This window comes from Hibiscus syriacus, unplaced genomic scaffold (assembly GCF_006381635.1).
Source record: "Hibiscus syriacus cultivar Baekdansim isolate YM2019G1 unplaced genomic scaffold, ASM638163v2 tig00002237_pilon, whole genome shotgun sequence".
NCBI classification, from domain to species: domain Eukaryota; kingdom Viridiplantae; phylum Streptophyta; class Magnoliopsida; order Malvales; family Malvaceae; genus Hibiscus; species Hibiscus syriacus.
Window position 1 is genome coordinate 3,046,756 of NW_024061918.1, and position 14,672 is coordinate 3,061,427.

The following is a 14,672-nucleotide window of genomic DNA, read 5'->3' on the forward strand; positions in this document are numbered from 1 at the left end:
AGCAGTTCGGACCTATCGTCGGCAAAAGTTTTGCTCAGGGTGGAAAGTCCTTATGATGTTCCCGAAATGGTCCCGATAGGCTCATATGGGAGATCGTTCAAGGTCAAGAGCTTATTGGGGTCTGTTGTGAATAAACCAGAAGTAGAAGCGGGAAGGAAGAAGATGGAGAAATTTTCAAAAATTAGAAACTGTGGTTATGTATTGTCTGACAAGGGAGATGGTAGTCGTCCTACTCTGGATGCAAATAGGGAAGAGTTCACAGAGGATGCTAGGCGTAAAGTTATTTCTTGGCTTAACTATGGGCAGAACAGTAGAGTGAATGAAGTCAGTGGGGAACAAGTCCAATCGAGTAAGTCAACTAATGATAATTCTGATTGTGGGTTGTCAGGTTTCTTGGGAATGAGGACAAGTCAGAATGACAATCACTTGGGCCTGGGTCTGAGAGATAAAATTGAATCTGTTCATTCTGAGGACAATGAGGCTGCTGTAGCGTTGTCTAAAAAATTGGTTCCTAATGGGCCTGCTTTTAATTTAAAATGGGTTGGGGATAAGTTTATCTTACAGCCCAATGCTAATTTTGAAAATCAGTTTGCTGATGAGGAGGGGGAGGTTAGGGTACTGGAAGATAATTTACAGGGGGAGAAGGAAGTTCGTCCAAGCACACTGGGAGCTGCAATGAGTAAAGAAAAGTCAGGAGGCATGAAAAGTCTGGAAGGGGATAGCACTAATTTACAGATTCATAATGATGGAGAAAGGAGCATATTTTCAGTAAGTCAAGCGGAAGGTTCAAAGAAGAAGAAGAAGGTCAGGGAGGACAATCGGTGCAACCTCATTGAGGAAAGCTTCTCAAGTTTGAGAGGAAGGATTAGAAGTAAGGAATACCAAAAGGGTTGTATTGCAGATCCTGTGAGGGTTGATCAGATTTTAGCAAATGAGATTCATCTTCCTATGAACATCAGGAACAGTCTATTCCTCGCCTAAAAGTATGGTTAATCGAAGAAAGTTGAGAATTGCTCCACGTAATTCAGGAAGTGCTTGATCGGATACTGAAGTGTCTATCAGCTTTTATGATAGAGTGTATAGAAGGGTTTGGAGAAGTTTGGTCAAAGATTCATTGAAACATGTCAGGGAGGTATCCCAGTCGTCTAATTCTTCAGTTAAAGCAAGGTATGAAGCAGCGGCTACTAGGGAGGTTTGTGAACTACTGGGGATCACATTTAAAGGGGGGCAACAATTATTAGAGGAGGAGATTTTTAAGATGGAGATGAAGGGGTCTTCAAGGAGATCATGAAGGTTTTTCGGGCTGATATGGGTTTTTAGATTGTTTAGTCAAATGTCAAAGTTAAAAGTGATAACATGGAATATTAGAGGTCTTGGGAGAAGAGAAAAAATCAGAGCAGTGGACAGACTTGTTAATAGAAAGAAGCCGTTCATCTTATTTCTACAGGAATCAAAACTGAGCGTCTGTAATAGTGGGCTTTGGAGGAGGTTAGGGGGTAACTTATTGAAAGGTCATGTCTTTACTCCAGCTGAGGGTTCGGCAGGTGGGTTGATAAGTTTGTGGAATGAGGATTTTTTTGACGTTACTGCAGTATTTAATCAGAGCAGGTTCATAGAAATAACAGGGAAGTTAAAGTTATACAACTTTGATTGTGTTCTAATTAATGTTTATGGTTCGGCAGTAGAGGAGGATAAAGAGGAATTCTTTAGGGAGCTATTGTGTTTTGTACAGAACTTGAGTATGCCAGTTTGCATAGGGGGGGATTTTAATGCTTATTTGGATACAGAGGAGAAGTGTGGAATGGCACAAAATTGGCGTTCCTTGGCTTTGTTTAGATCCTTTGTTCAACAATTGAATCTTATGGATTTACCGTTAGTTGGGGGAAGATATACTTGGTGCAATAATAAAGAGTCTCCAACTTGGGTAAGGCTGGATAGGTTTATCTTTGGAGGTGCATTCCTAAATCAGTTTCCTAACGTGGTTCAGAAAATGCTTCCCAAATCCCTTTCAGACCATAATCCCATTATGTTAGTAGAAGAATGTAACAATTGGGGACCTAAACCTTTTCGATTATTCAATTACTTGCTAGAGGAAGAAGGGTTTGTGGAGTTGGTTGAAAAGTCAATGTCTAATGTGAAGATTACTAATGGTCGAGGGGGTTTATTTTCTTTACTTCGAGGAACGAAACAAAATATCAGAAATAGGCCATATTCGACTCTCAAGGGGATTTCTGAAGATATTTCTCAGTTAGAAAGCAAGATAAATGGTCTGGAACTGAAGTTACAAGGAGGAGGGATTTCCATCCAAGAACGTGATTTGTTGTTTTTGTCTAGAATCGAGCTATGGAAGTTGCATAGGAAGAAAGAGAGCATTTGGTTACAAAAGATCAAGATTGAAGTGGAACTTGGAAGGGGATAGGAATACGAGGTATTTCCATTTAACAGCTACTAAGAGAAACAGAATGAAGGCAATTTCGGCTTTGAAAGTGGCTAATGAAGAGATTTCAGATCCGGATAGGCTGAAAAACTATGTATTTGAGTATTTTAAGCAAAATTACAGTTCACAATCTATGTTAGGGGTAGAGGACATTAATCTTAATTTTGCAAAATTATCAGAGGAGCAGAAGAGTGGTCTGGAGGTGAAGTTTTCAGAACAGGAAGTTTGGGAAGCAGTGTTTCATTCGGACAGTTCTAAAGCCCCGGGTTCGGACGGTTTCACGATGGGTTTTTTTAAGAAATTCTAGCCTATTTTGAAGGATCATCTTTTGAAGTTTGTGGATGACTTTCACAAAGGAAGGAGTTGGGAGCATGGGGGTCAATCATGCTTTTATTACATTTATCTCTAAGAAACTAAATCCTGAAGGCATTGAGGATTACAGACCTATAAGTTTAGTTGGTAGCTTGTACAAAATCTTATCGAGAAGATTGGTTTCAGTGATTAAAGATTTGATCAGTCCATCGCAGTTCGCTTTTATTCCAGGTCGACAGTTGTTGGATTGTGCTTTTATGGCCAATGAATCTATTGATTATTGGCGGAAAAAAGGCAGGAAAGGAGTGGTTTTTAAAGTCGATTTTCAGAGAGCCTATGATTCAGTGGAATGGCCAATTATTCTAAGATTATTGAAGGTATTGGGCTTTGGGGATAAATGGATATCTTGGATGGATTATTGTATTTCTTCTGCTTCAATTTCGGTTCTAGTTAATGGATCTCCAACACCAGAATTTCATATGGGTAAGGGGTTAAGACAAGGGTGTAGTTTGTCCCCTCAATTGTTCAACATTGTTGGTGAGCTCTTAAATCTAAGTAAAGCTGATGTTCTTGGCCTTTTCGAAGGTTTCAGTATTGGTAAGGTCGGTAATCTTTTTAATTTGACGCATCTACAGTTTGCAGACGATCTAATCTTATTCTGCAGAGACTTCTCCACCCAAATTCTTAATATTAAGAGAGTTTTGAGGGTGTTCAGTTTAATTACATGGCTTCATCTTAACTTGTCAAAGAGTAAATTGTTTGGGATTAATATGAAAGAAGACAGTCTACAAGATTTTGCACTGGAAGCTGGTTGCGGGATTGGATCTTTTCCTATGATTTATCTAGGTTTACCTATTGGGGAGAATAAAAATTCTGAGTTGTTATGGGAGCCCATTTTACAGAAAGTTTACTCGAGATTAGCAGGCTGGAAAGCAGCATCACTATCGATGGCTGGAAGATTGGTGTTGGTAAAATCGGTGTTGTCATCCTTACCTATTTTTTACCTCTCTATTTTTAAGATTCTGGGAAGGTAAATCAGAAACTAAATTCAGCAATGGCCAGATTTCTTTGGGGTGAAGTTTCAGACAAGAAAAAGGTTCATTGGGTGAATTGGAATACGATATGTCAACCATTTGAAGAAGGTGGCTTAGGAGTTTTGGATTTGAGTTTGGCTAATAGAGTTTTGCTTGGGAAATGGGTTTGGAAGTATGCAAATGAAAAAGACTCTCAATGGAAAAAATTAATTTGATGTTTGCATAATATCAATATGTTATCTTTGTCAATAGGCAAAGTTGTTTCTCCTCAAGATTCTTGGCTATGGAGAGGGATTCTGAGTAACTATGAGAAAAAGGACGTGATTGGAGAGTGTTTGAGGTCCAACTCGAAGTTACAAGTGGGAAATGGTAGGTCAATTGAGTTTTGGAATGATATTTAGGTCAATGGATCTTCTCTAAAGATACAATTTCCTAGGATTTTTGCCCTCTCTACTAATAAAAGGGGTAAAGTGGTTGAATTTGGTGCCTTTGAAAATAATGGATGGGTTTGGAATATTACACTAAGGAGAAATCTTTGTGATTGGGAGTTTGAGCAGTGGTGTGCGTTAATGAGTTTGATTCATAATATTGTCTTGAATGAATCTATGGAGGATTTTCTAGCTTGGTCGGGGAAAGGCGAAGGCGTGTATTCGGCAAAATCGGGTAGACTCACTATTTCAAGTAGAAACATTTCTTTGGCAGATTACTCATCAAAAAATGGCGGTTAGAGTGGAATTGAAGAAAAGAGGGATTTCGATAGAAGATGTTTTGTGTCCTTTATGTCATAAATATGAGGAAACAATCCATCATCTGTTTATTTCGTGCTCGGTTGCAGAGGAATTGTGGTATAGATTTCTAAGACTATGGGATATCTCTTCAGTTATGCCTCAAGAACCTTCTTCCCTTCTTTGTTCCTGGTCTTATCTAAGGGAGCAGTCTACTATTTGGAAGTTTATTCCAGGAGTCGTTCTATGGTCTTTATGGAAAGCTAGGAACTCAGTGGTGTTTGAGAACTGGAAACTAGATACTTCTTTGTTCTTCATTTCCAGGGTTAGATTAGCTAAATGGTTTTTAGCGAAATTCCCTAATGCTAATATTCAGGTTTACATACTAGTAGGAGATCCAACGTTGGCAGATACATTTCACTCTATTTCCTATAAATCGAAGAAGGCTATCTACTGGTCTCCACCTCCTACAGATTTCTTTAAATTCAATGTTGATGGAGCAGTGAGAGGTGATGGGCTGCAGGGTGGAATTGGTGGAGTCTTGAAAGATTCGAATTGCAATATTTTAAACTCGTTTTTCTATAGCGGTGGGTCCTGGTCCTCCTATGTTAGTTGAGCTGAAGGCTATTAAACAAGGAATTGATCTATTCCTTTCGTCTGAATAGGCTTCGAAAGGAAGATTAATCCTAGAGTCTGATTGTAAATCAGCAGTTGATTGGATTCTGTCACAAGTTTTTGCCCCTACGTTTCTCAGTACTTTGGTTGGGGAAATTGGGACCTTAGTTTCTGCTAGGGGTATTATTGTTAGATGGATTCCTAGGAGTTGCAATTCGGAGGCAGATAAGTTAGCTAAGGAGGGAATTGGTTGATGATTATAGCTTTATGGTTGGTTTGGTTTGTATTTTATTTTGGGAAGTTATGATGTAAGATGTAAGATTATGTAATTTTGGTTTATTAATAAGATGAGGTACTCTTTTCCTCCTTCCGATGTTGCCTCTTCCACAAGAGTCAACTAAGAAGGAGGTTTTTAATGAAACCTCCTATTCCTATAAAAAAAATAATATAAAATCAGCAACTTCTGTAGTACAAATCACAATGAAGGCACAATAGCCTGAATAATGAAACCCAGGCATTTATTACTTCAAAAAAAATAACTAGAGGCGATCAGAAGACATACGGTTCATGTGAGCATGCATGTGTGTTATCAAATTCAAAGTAGAAAATACTACCAATCATTAGAATTAGGAATGCACAAGGAAGGGGTAAATCCAACAAGTCCTATAGTGATATGAATTCCAAACACATGTATATGACTCACACCCGAATCCAAGTAACATAGCTGGACTCGTGTGCTGATGTAAGCTAAAGTGAAAATAGATACTTAAGCGCACAATAAATAACAATAGCGAGTATACATAGTTGGCATTGCATACAATATGTCAGGATATCTTTTGCTTAGAAAACTACAAAACTAGAGTTCACTTCAAACATGAAAAGTCAAGTGTTCTATTTTTCAAAAAGGAAAAAAGAGAAAGGAAAAGAAACATTGAAATATATTACAAAAGCACTTATTTCCCTGAACCTTTCTGAATGATTGTATATCTGTAAAAGCTCTTCCACAGCTGATCTTGACCCTCTGACAATATTAATCGCTCCTGTTGCCATTATAGCTAGGCCAAAATAATACACCAAAGTTATTTTAAGATTTCATAAATTGAACTACTAAAAAGGTTGTGACAGAGTAAAAATAAAAGTGTTCCTACATCGGATACTAATCTTATACCAATTTCAAGATATAATAATGAATAACCTCACAACTTTCAGAATGAAAACATAGTAAGTTTCAAGACTTAAAAAATGGAAAAGGCTGGATGTACATAGGAAAACCTTCACTGCCCACAAGAAAAAATAAAATTATAAACCAGACAACGTAGATGTTTATAGTCTAAAGCAAGTAAGTTTTACAATAAAAGTTCCATTTTGCTAGGGAAAAAATGAACTCTTTAATGAACTCAGTGTCAGTATGAAACAAGTATGCCAGAAAAAAACAGAATCTGATGCAACAATAAGGCTCAAGCATAAGTCATCAGATTCTAAAAATAGATACAGCTTAAAATCATGGGGATTGACAGATGATTCAGGCTTTGAATTTGTTGAATGTGGAACATCAAGGAATGAAATATAAGATATATGGCTGCATAAGGTTTAAACTTCGTGTCTTGGGCTACTAAGGAAATAACTAGTTATTCAACTTTCCTCCCAATCTATAGTCCCATTTGTTTATATAGAACTTGATATCTTCCTCCCTTACTAATTCTACAGAAAAAGATTTAAGTGCCTATAAAAGAATATCCAAAAGCCAGAGTCCTATTATAAAAACTAGAAAAACTCCTTCAACAAGGGGATTGACAGGTTAAAATTTGATGCAACAATAAGTCTCAAGCATAAGTCATTGGATTCTAAAAATAGATACAGCTTAAAATCATGGGGATTGACAGGTGATTCGGGCTTTGAATTTGTTGAGCGTGGAGCATCAAGAAATGAAATATAAGAAACATGACTGCATAAATTTTAAGCTTTGTGTCTTAGGCTACTATTCCAATAGCTAGTTATTCAACTTTCCTCCCAATCTGTAGTCTCATTTGTTTATTTAGAACTTAATATCTTCATCCCTTAATAATTCTACAGAAACAGATTTAACTGCCTATAAAAAACCTTATCCAAAAACCTGAGTCCTACTAGAAAAACTCCTTCAACAAGGTCATAAACATGTTTAAACTAGTAATGACATGTTTAGATTATATATATGGTAATACAAGTACACTTCCAAGGAACCCTATATTTAGCTAATGGACATCAGCAAGGAAGTTAATGGCAAATTACAAATGATACGCACCTTGATCTGCAACAAGCCACCGGCAAGAATTATCAGCAAAAAGTGAATATTTCTCTTCTGGTTTTACTCCAATAACCCTTAAACCTTCGGCAAAGTCCAATATTTCCTGAGCCAACTGAAATACGGAAGGAATTGAAAATAAAACGATCGAAAAGATATAATGACTTGTTCTACATAAATACAGGAAATAATAACGGGAAGTTAGAAAAAAACATATTTTATGAGTTATTAATACAATTTAAGATAATTAAATACAAAAAATTATGAAAGAAATCAGAATTCAGATATTAATTCAACAAATTATGAATTGGGCTTCACATCTCTACTTCAATGTGTATCTAAATAGTTTTGTTATAGCGTATAGAAGCAAAACGTTACCTGTTTATACGTCAAGGTAGAGGGTGGATCATGATATGGATCCACCAATGCTACTCGATCACCATACTTTTCAGCTGAAGACCTCCAAATGTCGGGGACCGCTTTCCATTCATCCGAGACTAGTGCACCATTACTAGACAATGATGATTTTTCTAGTAAAGGCGAACACCTTCTGATCTGCAACTCTTGTGTCTAGGACAGGAAAAAATAACATGGTTACTCAGATTCGAATGTGAGTGTCTAATATGGGTATATGTTCTACATGAGTATGTGCATGGTTACTCAGATTCAAATGTGAGTGTCTAATACGGGTATATGTCCTACATGAGTATGTGCAGTTTTTTTGAAGTTTTTCCATGTATTAGGAGGGTTTTAGGAAAGTTATATCCCTATGTCCCTGTTCTATTATGCATTGACATGAGTTTTGGATACAAGTACTTCAAAAAAACAAGGAGTCGGAGCACCAAAGGACACAAGTGTAAAAGAGTTTTTCCTGGAAAAGAACTTTTAAAGCTTTGAGAAAATGTATTTTAACATCCTTTGAAAAAATGGTAATAACAATAACATGCTCAAGCTAACTATAAGAGTATGATATGGTATAGGGATTTACAAGGAAAAAAATTTACTTGTACTTTATGATTATGCTTTTCTTAGAAGATAAGCCTTTTTAGGAGATAAAGATTAGGAAAAATGTATCTTGTTAAACTTTACTTTTGTAATTCTCAGCCTATAAAAGCATTTTATTTTTTATTTTTTCATCAATCAATTCAAATACAACATATGTTATCTCTTAATGAATTCTCACTTTCATCTTAGAATATTTACAACATCAAATCATAGGTTCCAACTGAGGCGACCCCTTCCCTTATTAAAAAGGTTGACTATTCAAAAAGTATCTGTGGATATTTATGTCTATTACTAAGATATGTGATTGCCCAATTAGACATCCATTTAATTGAAAAGTTCTCTGTATGAGCAGACATGCCTTTTCATTTCCCTTTCAATTCCTATTAGTTTGTATCTTATTTAGAGATTGTTATATTCTAGTGTGTGGGAGTCATGAGAGGATCATCCTTACCCCTCTCGTTGTATTAACATGAAATCTGTATCTCTAGAGCACAATCCATTTCAGATTTCCAATTCTGCATTTATATATAGACCCAAGTGATGTTAATTTATGTACTTCCTTTACCAGAAGCAAATATGCAATCACACTGTTACCAATAAACTGCTTCAGAGGCAACTGTTGGACCTTTAGTTGGCTCTTCTTTAGATTTACTCTATTCCTTCTTGGTTTCATCTAGCCACTTACTGATTCATATAGAATGAGATTTTTTGTACTTACCAATTCTACAAATATGAAAGCCTACACCCTCAAATTGCTAATTATTATGCTCATTCATTTATTCATTTACTTTTTCCCTCTTTCTTTTAAGTTTCAACATACTCTAATCCAGTAAAAACGGGGAATTGGGAATTCCTTAAATGTGTATAGTAGTTGGGGTGTAGCGGTTATCGTGTTAGTCTAAAGGCCCCTAGTTTGATCCTAGGCAACAACATTTTTAAATGGATTTGTTTCCTTTAAGAAGGGAAAAAAAGGGACTTTGAATTATATATTTAAGTTTCAATTGAAAGTGAAAACTGGCTCTTTATTTCTTTTGGTATTGATGAAACAAAGTTTGTGGAGGTAAAATATCAAAAACAAATGTTGGTGGACATGACAAAAATGGATATTTTCACTGATCATTTGACAAAAATGAAAATAAGAATTTGCCCTAGGACTTGGTTGTTTGTGCTTTTAATTGTTACACGATTGTATGCTCTTTATGCTTAAGAATTTTAGAAATTTTTTAGGAAAGAAAGCTTGAATGCCTTGGTGTGTATTAATGAGAATGAACGTAATTGCTTAAATTAAATTCCCTTATGTATTTTGAATTGTTGTTAATTGTGAATAAATGCTTCGACATAATTGTAGAGTGACACTCCTCTTTGACATGGCATTACCTGGATACCGCATTTTAATAAAGGCTTAATATAAAAATAAGTGTCCAAACTATGCCTCGAAAAATGTTTTAGTGCCAAAAGAATTTTTCGCTAAAAGTAGGTGCCTAATGTTTCAAACGTTATATTTTTAGGTTCCCAAACGTTAACCGTCATTAAATATCTCCGTTAAGTGACATGTATCACACTATAGTAATTTTCAGAATTTTTTTAAAATTAAAAAAATAAAAAGATATATTTTTTTGTAAACCCCCCCACGATGCAGCAGCCGCCCCATCCCTTTTTCCCCCTTCTGTGTCGATCGATCGATCGGTCGGCCGACGGGCATTGACCATCACCACCACCATCGGAATCGACGCCAACCCCCAATAAACACCCGATGACCTTTCGCCATAAGCTGCCGCCATATGTTGTGGAGAAACATTCAAAGCTTCGACATATTTTAAGCCACTGTCGCTATTTTTCGTCGATTTTGATCGATACCGACGTCCATATTCCACGTCGTCACTACCATTCGAACCACCGTCTAATTCCGCTCAAAACCCTCCTCCTTTTTGCTCCGTCGGTGCTCCTCCGGTGTTCCACCATGGTAACGGGGTTGAAATAAATTTTTTTAGTTTTTTATAATTTCATTAAAAGTTTGGGGTTTTTTTGTAAACAAATTAAATTTTTTTTAAAAAGTCTTTTTTTATTAAAAATAATATTTTCTAAAAAATAAAAAATATAACGGTAGGCACCTAAAAGTGTAACTGGAAAAACATTAGGCACCAATTTTTAGCAAAAAATTCTTTAGGCACCAAATCGTTTTTCGAGGTAAAGTTTAGGCACTTATTTTTGAATTAAGCCTTTAATAAATGGCAGCCGCGGACATACGAGTGAATGAAAATAGTAACGGAATTACTCTACCTGACTAGCTTAGGGATGAAAGATATGATCTCATTCATCTAGAGTGTGTGATGGTAGTTGTGATAGATTGACTCCCCTCGTAGCAGTATATAGAAAAAATTGTAACTTAAATGGAAATAAGAGTAATGAACTTGTGCTTAAATTTGAAAACATGTTAGGGCATAATAGTAGACTTTATTTAGAATTTTTCTAACATGACTAAACATAGATTGGATACAATCACGCACACACACTAGCAAAAGACATTATCCTAGTGTAATATTCTTGAAATCTCCACTTGTCTAACTTGTTGATGCTAATACATTTATGAGGACTAAAACTCTTTCCCACATGACTATCTTGAAGCTGAACTTTGCCATGACATTTTTCTTTTGCTAACTACTATCCATTGCTTGAGGACAAACAGTAGCTTAAGTTTGGGTGTGTGATAACTCCGTAAAAAAACTATATTTAGGGTCTTCTCACTTAAGTTATTGGTCATCTTAAAGCACATATAGATCATTTAGAAGCATATAATTGCATTTGGTTATTTATGTTTCTTGTGACATTATTTTGTAAATGGTGTTGTTTTACGAGGAAGATTGTGTTATGCTTATGATGTGCAGGTTAATGAAGCAAAGGGTGAGCATGGAGAATTGTCGTTGTATTCTCAGATGGTCAGCAAAGGCGAATTGCCAATGCAATTTGAGATGACTCATGTGCGAACAAAAAGACAAATGAAAAAAATATTTTTATGGGAGCTATCAACTATCCAGCACTCACGTGTTTTCTGGTACTAACCACCTTAAAAGGGACCACTACCACCTTTGTACCCATATTCACGTGAGGAGAATGTATCTCATGGTACTATGAGAATTTTTACACTAAAACATAGGACATTCCCCTAATATAAATAGAAAATGTAGCCACAAAAATGAAGGGGGATTCTTTAGAGGGAAATAGTGAGCTAAGCAAGAGGCGGCTGAAAGTTCTCAACTTTCTTTCCCCTTTCATCTTTTCAAAGGGTTCTTCCATAGCCAAGCTCGAGAGAGTGGCGAGTTATACGTCCAAGAGGAGCTAGCACGCTAAAGTGTCGTTTGTGGTGGTCTGAGGAGCAACCGGCAGCATGCGTTGGGAGTTTCCTCCACCCTTATGCTTTTATTTTTATTAGATAACTTGGGATATATGGAACGGATTATTCTCTTAGATATTTCGAATCTCATCATGAACTAAACCTTATTTGGTGTGGATTTTGTGGATTACTAAGTACTTGCTTTAATGAATGATTTGAGTTTTTATGTTTATCTATTTGTTTTGCTCATTTTGCTCATTGTATTTAATAGCTTAGGATTGTAAGAGCTATGAGAGTAGCCTTTTCTTAGGTAGAACAATTAGTGTTCGAGAGAAGCTAGGTGAACAATCCTTAGTGTTCGAAATAAACTAAGGGAGGATCAACGTGAGCAATCGGTTTAATCCACCTTAGAGATAAGGATAAGATTTCAACGACTAAAAGAAATAGTGCTTATTCGATAGGTTTGATGTTACTGTTCACGCCGAGAGGTATTATTGTGACATTTTTATCTATCGGGTCCCATGACTAGAGATAGCTTAGGGGCACTCTTAGTAGACTTTGTCGAGCAAATAGACTATAGAAGCTTAAATCATTCTGAGATGCAAGGCTTAGGATTCCTTAGTAACCCATCATTCATTCACATAGTAGTTTGTTGTGTGAGGATTATTATGTCTGCTTACTTATTTCCGAATTCTCAATTCGTTTTGCAATGACATTTTCAGTTGTTTACATTTCAAATACATCTTCAATTGTCACGACATTTTCATCTGTCAAATTGTCATCAAATCTCACATTGCCATAACATTTCCACAATACCATTACACCCATCCGCACAGATTCCATTTTTGTCATTACATTTTCATTTGTTCATACCACCACACTAACTATACTTAGATAATTGAATATTCATGCTTTAACTTAACTTGCAATTTCCTACAATCCTCGTGAGAACAATACTTGCTCACTCTTTATTACTTGTGTTATTGTGTATACTTGCACATAATTTGCGTCCAATTCATAGTACTCACAGCACGCAACACAAAGCACATTGAGTTTTATAAAGAAAACAAGGAGGATAGTATTTTGAGACAAAAACACTGGAACTTTCATTCGTTTTCCCTCTATTTTAGATAGTTTTATAAAAAGATTAATGCACAATTTCTTCATAAAAGTTGATAGTCTAGTTGTACACTACTCAGTGTGAACTGGGTTATTTTCCTCAATGCAAAAGGCAAACAGTCATTGAGCTCTGTTGTATCTTAAAGCCCTAATTGTATATACTCTTTTGCATGACGACACATTCAGTGAATTGTAACCTCAGTCCTAATTGTAAATCAGTTTCAAGTATTATAGTGTCAAGGAATTTGGGATGAAAGATTTTATTGGGAAAGTAGGCTATGAGATGGATTTGGTCAGAATTTAACTTTAGAATTATTTTAAAAAAGAATTGTCAATATGTATATTCAATATATATATAGATATATATACACCAAATTATCACACCTGCATTCTGAGAAAAAATTTTTTAAAATATTATGAAAAGACAAAAATCATTATATTAGAAGGATTCTTTTCAGTCTTTTAACAACTGAGTTAGTACTCGATAACTAGTGACACTAATTCAGTCAAACTTTTAAATAATAATATAGATATATTTTGGAAATTTTGAAAATTGGGTAAAAAAAAAGATTTTAACTACTTTTTGGGATTTAATTTGGTGTTTCTGATGTTTGATTTTTTATGTTTTACCATTTTCTCCTTTATTGTCAAGTTCGCGTAAAAATTACTATTATACCATTATTTTATTCTTCAAAATTTTAATACAAAAAAATTTAGAGGAAAATGCTCCTCAAGCCACATTGGACTTGAGGCTAATCCATACGAACCATAAATGTTGAACCTCCCAACAAGTAAACATACTTGAAGCATTTAATTGAACTGAGAATCCAATTTTTCTAACCATGATTCAAACGGTTTAAAACACTATATTCAATATAATAAATAAAAACCCGAATTTATAGATTTCATTACTCACTGTTAGGCCAACTTGCAGGAGAACATTAAAGAGCACTTGCAAAAAATTCCATTTTGCCGGCTTGGCCATGGACTTTTTGCTGGTTAGTTAGTGTTTGGAAGCCGTAAAATAAAGTAAAAAAGAACGTCGAAGAAACCTAAAAGAAGGTAAGTGAAGCTCACCTTAGATTCACAGAAAACGCGAAATTTCGATCCTCTGGAGACAAGGAAGTTGACGCCGGAGAGGTGCATGGTGCCCAAAGTGTTGGAGCACTGCAATCTACTCAGCGGGTAACGGAACCGACGGAAAGACCTCGATTCATCCAAACAAATCGTCGCCGACAAAGGCGGCATGGCCGCCATTCTCTTTTCATCAGAAGGAGAGGTTAAAGAAGAAGAGGGAGGGGAAGATGTACTTATCGAGGTTACCAACATCTTTTGGAAAAGAAACCAAAAGGTTCAATTGATGAGAGTGGCAAAGGGAGCAAAGTAGGAGGTAGGTGAGGGGTGAAAGTGGAATCTTGAAAGCCTTTTAAGACTGTAGTACCAATAATGGAAGTCGTGTGGTGGAAATCGTGGGAAAGAGAGAGCGCGTTATTATATAGAAAAACTCTTAAAAATTTATTTGTTAAATCAATACCTCTCAAATAAGATTTTTTTTTAAAAAATACCTTTTAAATTATACACTTAGGATAACATCGGATTTACAAAAACATGTTTAATAAATCTCACGTCTTACCTATTAACTTTTCAGATAAATTTTTTTTTGATAAAATAACAAATAAATGTATAAACCTCATTTTCGTAAAACACGAGAAATTATCTTATTTTTTTGCATAATGCATAGATAGGCATTTTTACCCAAAAGCATATAAACAATCAATAATTACATATCATGAATTCATTGACCAAATTTTAC

At 35.6% G+C, this 14,672-nt stretch overlaps 1 pseudogene; it reads right to left on the minus strand.

The window, feature by feature from the left end:
• Nucleotides 1-14,303, minus strand: part of LOC120142104 — a 48,784-nt pseudogene extending 34,481 nt beyond the window's left edge.
• Between the last annotated feature and the right edge of the window lie 369 nt (nt 14,304-14,672).